Below are 7,357 nucleotides of genomic sequence, written 5' to 3' on the forward strand. Positions count from 1 at the left end.
ATCTCCCCCTGCCAGGACTCCAGGTCCCCATCCGCACGAGGGGGTGCACCTGGCATTCTGGGAGGGCCGCCCCCCCTCCATCCAACCTGCCTGCTCCCCTGGGACTGTCCCGCCAAAAGCTGGACGTCTGGCCATCAAGATTCAGTTTCACAAGCCCCCAGGGCCGTGGTCGGCAAACTGCGGCTCACGAGACACATGCGGCTCTTTGGCTCCTTGAGTGTGGCTCTTCCACAAAATACCACGGCCTGGGCGAGTCTAGTTTGAAGAAGTGGCGTTAGAAGAAGTTTAAGTTTAAAAAATTTGGCTCTCCAAAGAAATTTCAATCATTGTACTATTGATATTTGGCTCTGTGGACTAATGAGTTTGCCGACCACTGGCCCAGGGGGTTCTGATGCAAACGGATCTCCAAACACAGGCAAGAGATACTGGGTGTTGACACATCAAAAAGGAGAAAACCTGGTCCACCTTGGCCGGCCTGGTCTTCAGCTGGGAAGGATGTTGGGAGCATGAAAACAACAGAGTGACACCTGAAAGTTATTTGATCACAAATATATACATATATATATATATATATATATATATATATATATATATATATATATATACTGCCTGGCCAGCCTGGCTCAGTGGTTGAGCCTCAACCTCTGAACCAGGAGGTTACAGTTTGATTCCCAGTCAGGGCACATGCCTGGGTTGCGGGTTCGATCCCCAGTGTGAGGTGTGCAGGAGGCAGCTGATCAATGATTCTCATCATTGATGTTTATCTCCTTTTCCCTCTCCCTTTGTGAAATCAATAAAAATATATTTTAAAAAATACATTTATCTCAGAACACACCAAAATATTCAAAGACAACTGGTGGAAATGTTGAGAAATGTGAAAAAGGAACAATTTTTGATATTTTAAGAACTCTTAAGGAAAAAAATTGACACCAATTGTTCCTATTTAACAAATCACAAAATAAGTAAAAATGGCCTATAAACATAAAACATATTCCAGGTCACTAAAAATAAAAACTACCTAATTTCTGCCCATCTAAAACTCTTAAGCTAGTACGCTACTGCTGTAATTTAGGCTCACAGACACTGCGATGCTCTCTGCAGAATAAACAATCTGGAAAGCAATTTGATAGGTCTCAACAGGCGTAAGATGTTTATTTTTCCTCTTGCTCAGTAATTCTAGGTCAAGAAATTTAAGTTAATAAAGCCAGAGCTAGTTGGTTCCAAATGGCAGCAAGCCCAACTCAACTGGGCTTAAGCCACTGAGAGAATGCATTGAACTTTGACATGGAAAGGCTAGGATTCCAGCTTTAGGCACAGCCTAATCAGGAAGGCACTGGTCTCATTTGCTCTGAGAAAAGAAGGAGGGTGTGGCTTCTAAGGATGGAACCAGCTCTCCACTCCAGGGATTCTACTGTCAAGGGCTGTGAACTGGGAGGAACAATGTCTCCAGCTGAGGGTCCTGAGTGTGCCCTACAATTTAGCAGCATAAAACAATGGACATATAGTCCCTCCTTATATTCCTATGGTCAGCAGTTTGGGCATGGCTTAGCTGGGTCCTCTGGCTCAGGCTGTCTCTATAAGGCTTCAATCCAGCCATCAGCCAGGGCTATGGTTTCAACTGAAGGTTCAACTGGAGAAGAATCAGCTTCCAAGCTCACCCACACTGCTGTTGGCCGAAGGCCTCCCTCAGCTCCTTGCCCTATGGGACATCTCCATACCAGCTCACAAGGTAGCAAGTGAGAGAGAAGGGAGGTCAAGCATGGTCTTTGTTACAATTGTGAGAATAAACAAGTCATCTTTTCTGTCAAAGGACAGTTGTGTGTGTGTTTTTTTAAATATATTTTATTGACTTTTTTACAGAGAGGAAGGGAGAGAGATAGAGAGCTAGAAATGTCAATGAGAGAGAAACATCGATCAGCTGCCTCTTGCACACCTCCTACTAGGGATGTGCTCACAACCAACGTACATGCCCTTGACCAGAATCGAACCTGGGACCTTTCAGTCCACAGATCGATGCTCTACCACTGAGCCAAACCGATTTGGGCCAAAGAACAGTTTAGACAGCCACCATTTTGGAGCGTGTGACTTGGCTGCCGCCATGTTGGCCATATGGCTTGCAGCTCCCCTGGGATCTGCCATCTTGAAACAGCAAAGGCCAACCTCTCCCTTTGAATTAGCCAATCGAGAAAGACTGTGTGCCTGAGCTCCAATCAAGAGCAAAGGACAGGTCACGTGTGTCAGGGATGATAAAGCCAAGCAGACAGTCTGCTTGGTGTGCACGCGCTTCCAGACCATGTGTGTGCACCCTTCTACATAGAAGTTAATATGTTTGCCTTGCTTCCTGGCTCCCCAGTGTTTTGTATTCTACCAGGACCCCTGACTTGGGGGGCTCGCCTTATTTCTAACACCTTGATCTCAAAAATAACATTGCATCACTTTTGTTGTACTCTCTTCGTCACAAACAACTCACTAGTCCAGCCCACACTCAAGGGGAGGGGATTATTTCTGTGAATACAGAAGCTGGGGTCACTGGGCCACGAGAGGCTGGGCATCACAGGGGTCATGTCCCTGCCCCAGGCGTGTAGCTAGGACACCTTCCAGTCTTCAGGAGGTGAGGCTATGGCTGGACCGGGCAGCTCTCTCCAAGCCAAATCCCCATCCCTAAACGTCCTCTGCTTTTTCCTTTCACGGAAGCACAGTGTGCCCTGCCCAGCCCAGGAACCTGCACATGGTACAAGCACTTGCTCTCTGAGCTGAAGAGATTTCAGCTTTTTTTTTTTTTTTTTAAATAATGTTAGTGTATTTTATTTTATTTTTACTTTTTTAATATATTTTATTGATTTTTTTTGAAAACTTAATATGTCTATTTTATTTTATTTTATATTTTATTGATTTTTTTTACAGAGAGGAAGAGAGAGGGATAGAGAGTTAGAAACATCGATGAGAGAGAATCATCGATCAGCTGCCTTTTGCACACCCCCTACTGGGGATGTGCCTGCAACCAAGATACATGCCCTTGACCGGAATCGAATCTGGGACCCTTGAGTCCACATCCCAATGCTCTATCCACTGAGCCAAACCGGTTATGGCGAGATTTCAGCTTTTAAACCCAGGCCTGGAGGAGCCCACCAGTGGGCAGCTGGCTGGGAAATGGGCCCATCCTGAGCCTTCGAGGGGCCGTGGGCCATGTTTTTACTGAAAAGTGAGCAGTGACATGGGATAGCCGAGCCTTGTGAGACGACTTCTCCTCCAGGTTTCCTTGTCTCACGTTTGAAAAGCTGGGCCAGCCTGGCATGCGTGTAGCTGGCTCTGCAGGACCTTCTCTGAGGGTACAAGACACACCGCATTCCTTTCAGGTTTCCCCACTCACATGGCCTCTCACTGTGTGTCCCATCTCCCTGGGCCGGTGGAAAAATTAAATCTCGGTATGGGGAGAGCTGGCTTCTGGGGAGGGACGCAATGTTCCCCTTGATTTAAAGGAATGTCTGGAGAGAATCCAAGATGGCTGCACAGGTAAACACCTAGCCGCAGCCGCACACAACAATTTCAATAAAATACAACTAAAATATAAAATGGACATTACCAGGAACTATAGGAAAGTCGACTGACTGGAAATTCTACAACAAGAAGCAAGGAGAAAACCAGAAGGAAGTGTGGAGGAGCTGCCCTAAGGTATGGAGACACACGGCACATGGGGAGAGGACGGAGCCGGAGAGAAGGGGCGGCTGATTGCCTGGCTGGCGTTCCCTAGCAGGAAGGAGATAAAAGCTCCAACTGTGCTGGGCCCCAGTTCCGACTGCTCTGAACCTCAGTTCTCGGCCAGATTCCGGGGACCTAGGCTCAAACAGAGGGAGCTGGGCTGTAAGGCGGAACCCTGGGGGAGTGGCAAAAGGAGGTCCCGGAGGCGCGCACACTGCACTCAGAGAAGGGACGGTTGACTGTGCCGCGGGATTGCCCTGGAGGGAAGGAGACTGGGGCTCCAGACTGCTCTGAATGCCACCTCCAACTCCACTTCCAACTGAACTGAACCCCAGTTCAGGGCTCATTGGGGGAAAGCCTAGACTGTTTGGTAGCAGGTGAAAATCAAGGGCACCTTTCTCTCAGAGGTGCTTGCAGCATGTACTGAAGGACCCTGGGGATTAATGAGATTCAGGAACCGCATAGGGCGGGGCTGACGGAAGCCAAGGCTGTAGGCTCCACCCTGAAACCCCGCCCCATCAGGGAAGCTGTGAAAATACGACAATGAAATAGATCACAAACGAAAGAAATGGAGGACAAAAAGCGACTGGATATAGAGTTCAAATCTACGCTTATAAGATTTTTCAAGAATTTCCTAGAAAAGGTCGATAAGACCTATGAGGATATGAAAAGGGATCAACTAGAATTAATAAGGAATCAACAAGAAATGATAAGGGATCAACAAGAAATAAAGAATACATTGTCTGAAATAAAAAATATTATACAGAGTCCTAAAAACAGAATGGAAGATCGCAAGAATCAAGTCAAAGATTTGGAACATAAAGAGCCAGAAGACACTCCTCCACAGAAGCAAGAAGACAAGAGAATCCAGAAAATTGAAGATAATGTAAGAAACCTCTGGGACAACTTCAAGCGAACCAACATCAGAATTATGGGGGTCTCAGAAGATGAGAGAGAGCAAGATATAGAAAACATACTGAAAGAAATAGTGACAGAAAACTTCCCCCACTTGGTGAAAGAATTAGACTTACAAGTCCAGGAAGCGCACAGAACTCCAAACAAAAGGAATCCAAAGAGGACCACACCGAGACAAATCATAATTAAAATTCCAAGAGCAAAAGACAAAGAGAGAATATTAAAAGCAAGAGCAAGAGGAAAGCAGTTACCTATAAAGGAGCACCTATACGATTGTCAGCTGATTTCTCAACAGAAACCATGCAGGCCAGATGGGAATGGCAAGAAATATTCAAGGTCATGAATAGTAAGAACCTACAGCCAAAAATAATCTACCCAGCAAAAAAATCTACTCAGAATCGAAGGCCAGATAAAGAGCTTCACTAATAAAAAATAAAAAAATAAAAAATAAATAAAGCTAAAGGAGTTCATCACCACCAAACCAGAAGGGGGTTCTTTCGGAAGAGAAAGTAAATAAAGATAAAAATTATGAACAACAAATACGTAACTATCAACAAGTGAATCTAAAAACCAAGGAAATTAAAAAAAAAAAATCTGATGAACAATATTAACTGTTGAATATAATAGAATCAGAGGTATGGAAGGGGAGTGAACTGACGATTCTTGGGGAAAAAGGGAGAGGGGGTTGTGGGAAGAGACTGAACATAAATTGTGCACCTATGGATGAGGACAATGGGGGGTGGGGAAAGGACAGAGGGTGGGGTGGGAACCTGGTGGAGGGGAGTAATTGCGGGGGGTGGGGGGGAAGGAACATTTGTAATAATATGAACAATAAAAATTTATTTAAAATAAATAAATAAAATTTTAAAAAATAAAAATAAATAAAAAATAAATCTCCATCATTTGGGGGCTCCCTCCCCATCCTCTCTCCCCATGTCGGGGGTTGTGGTCCTGGGCAGCTGGCCCAGGGAGAGTACTGGAGGATCCATCCTCTCCTCACTGGATGGAAGCTGAGTGGGGGCAGGGCTTTTGTCTGTTTTGTGCACAGACGTGCAGTCAGTGCCCGTCACACGGCCATGTGCAGCAAGTCTCTGTTGAAGGAGCCGTCTTTGGTCCTGTCGTCACACCACTGTACACAGCAAGAACAGAGTGGACTCTTTGGACACCGTGGGCTACCCAGTGTGGAGTCACGGTCAGCCACGACAGTCGTGTTAAATGCTAAGTCAAGACTGAGGTGATGGGGTGCGGCGGGAACGCCCTTAGGAGGGGTCCAGCAGGCCCCAAACCATAAGTCTGGGCTCTCAGATAAGGACTCCACTGTGGACGAAAGGGGCCTCATGCTCACCTGACACGCTCAGGGGAAGCCTGCATGGCAGGTTTGCAAACTCAGAGACCTAAAGTGGCCACAAAGGATGGTCTGAAATTAAACTTTAACTAAACGCGGTTACGGTGGGCAGTTACATCCTAGGCCAGTATCTTCCCTGACAAGGTCAACCTTTCCCTTAACAGGGCCTATCTGTCTTTTCGCATCTTGGGTAACATACCCTTGAAGTGTCTGAGTAACTTGTAACTTCCCTTTTTCTGGGCCCCTCAGAACACAACCAAATGTGCTGGGCGCCAGGACAGAGACCACAAATGCCTTCATTATCATGTTCATTGTTCCTGCACCCGCCTAAGTATGTGTCCATCATTTCACTTCTCACCCTATTCCAGAAGTTCTCCTCAGTCTTTCTCCCACCTCCTTAATCTATCACCAATGGATTTCATGTAACCCACCTACATCCTTCCTTTGATTGCAATGTATAAATACAGATGTAAGCCCCCATTCTCAGGAGCATTATCTCAATTCGCTGAGGTTCTGCTTCCCGGCATATGTTGACAGTTGGGCTCAAATAAACGCACACACTTTCTTTACAGGTTTCAATGGGTTTTTTACGTGAACACCACTGACCACCAACCTGAGTGGGACCTCCACTCCTGGGGCTGTAAGAACTCAGAGCTCCGACCCCCTGACGCACGCACTGGGCTGTACCAGGGTCACACTCAGAGACCAGCCGGGCTTCCACTCCCTGGAGGCGTGTTGTCTCTGCAGGAACCTGGCTTGAGACCAACGTCTGTCTCTCCACCTGCAGGCGCTCCTGTCTCATAATCTCCCCTCTCTGCAGGTGACCGAACTGGCTTATGGGGAGTTTCCCCTAACAAACCTGGCATGCCGGAAAGACACCTGGGAGGGACTCCTTCCCTTGCTCACAGCAACCACCCAAACATGCCGGTGCCTGGAAGGGAGGGGCAGAGGGTCAGGTGCTGAGTTCCCGGGGGCAGTGCAGGCCTCTTTCTCGTGGTTGTTCCCGTGCCAAGGCAGGGAAGAGAGTGCTAGGCGTGCCCCTTGTTCGGAGGCACCTGTTTCACCCCTTCCCCAATTCCAGGAAGTTCTTCCCATTCAGCCAAATCCCCCTCCCCAGTTCTCCAAACCCCCAAGTTCTATTGTTCTTCCCAGAAAGATCTTTTCTCAAAAATAAAAGCCTCTTTTGCAATACCCCCCTCCCTTCCCACCCTCCCTTATCCTCCCGCCCCTGCAGTCACTTGCACGGTGAATCCAAAACCAGCTCTGGAGCCAGGCTGTCTGGGATGCCCCCACTCAGCTTCCGTCCAGTGAGGAGAGGATGGACCCTCCAGTACTCTCCCTGGGCCAGCTGCCCAGGACCACAACTCCCCAGGTGCTGTGAATTTACCTCCCTGCACT

The sequence above is a fragment of the Pipistrellus kuhlii genome, unplaced genomic scaffold (assembly GCF_014108245.1).
Source record: "Pipistrellus kuhlii isolate mPipKuh1 unplaced genomic scaffold, mPipKuh1.p scaffold_m20_p_41, whole genome shotgun sequence".
NCBI classification, from domain to species: domain Eukaryota; kingdom Metazoa; phylum Chordata; class Mammalia; order Chiroptera; family Vespertilionidae; genus Pipistrellus; species Pipistrellus kuhlii.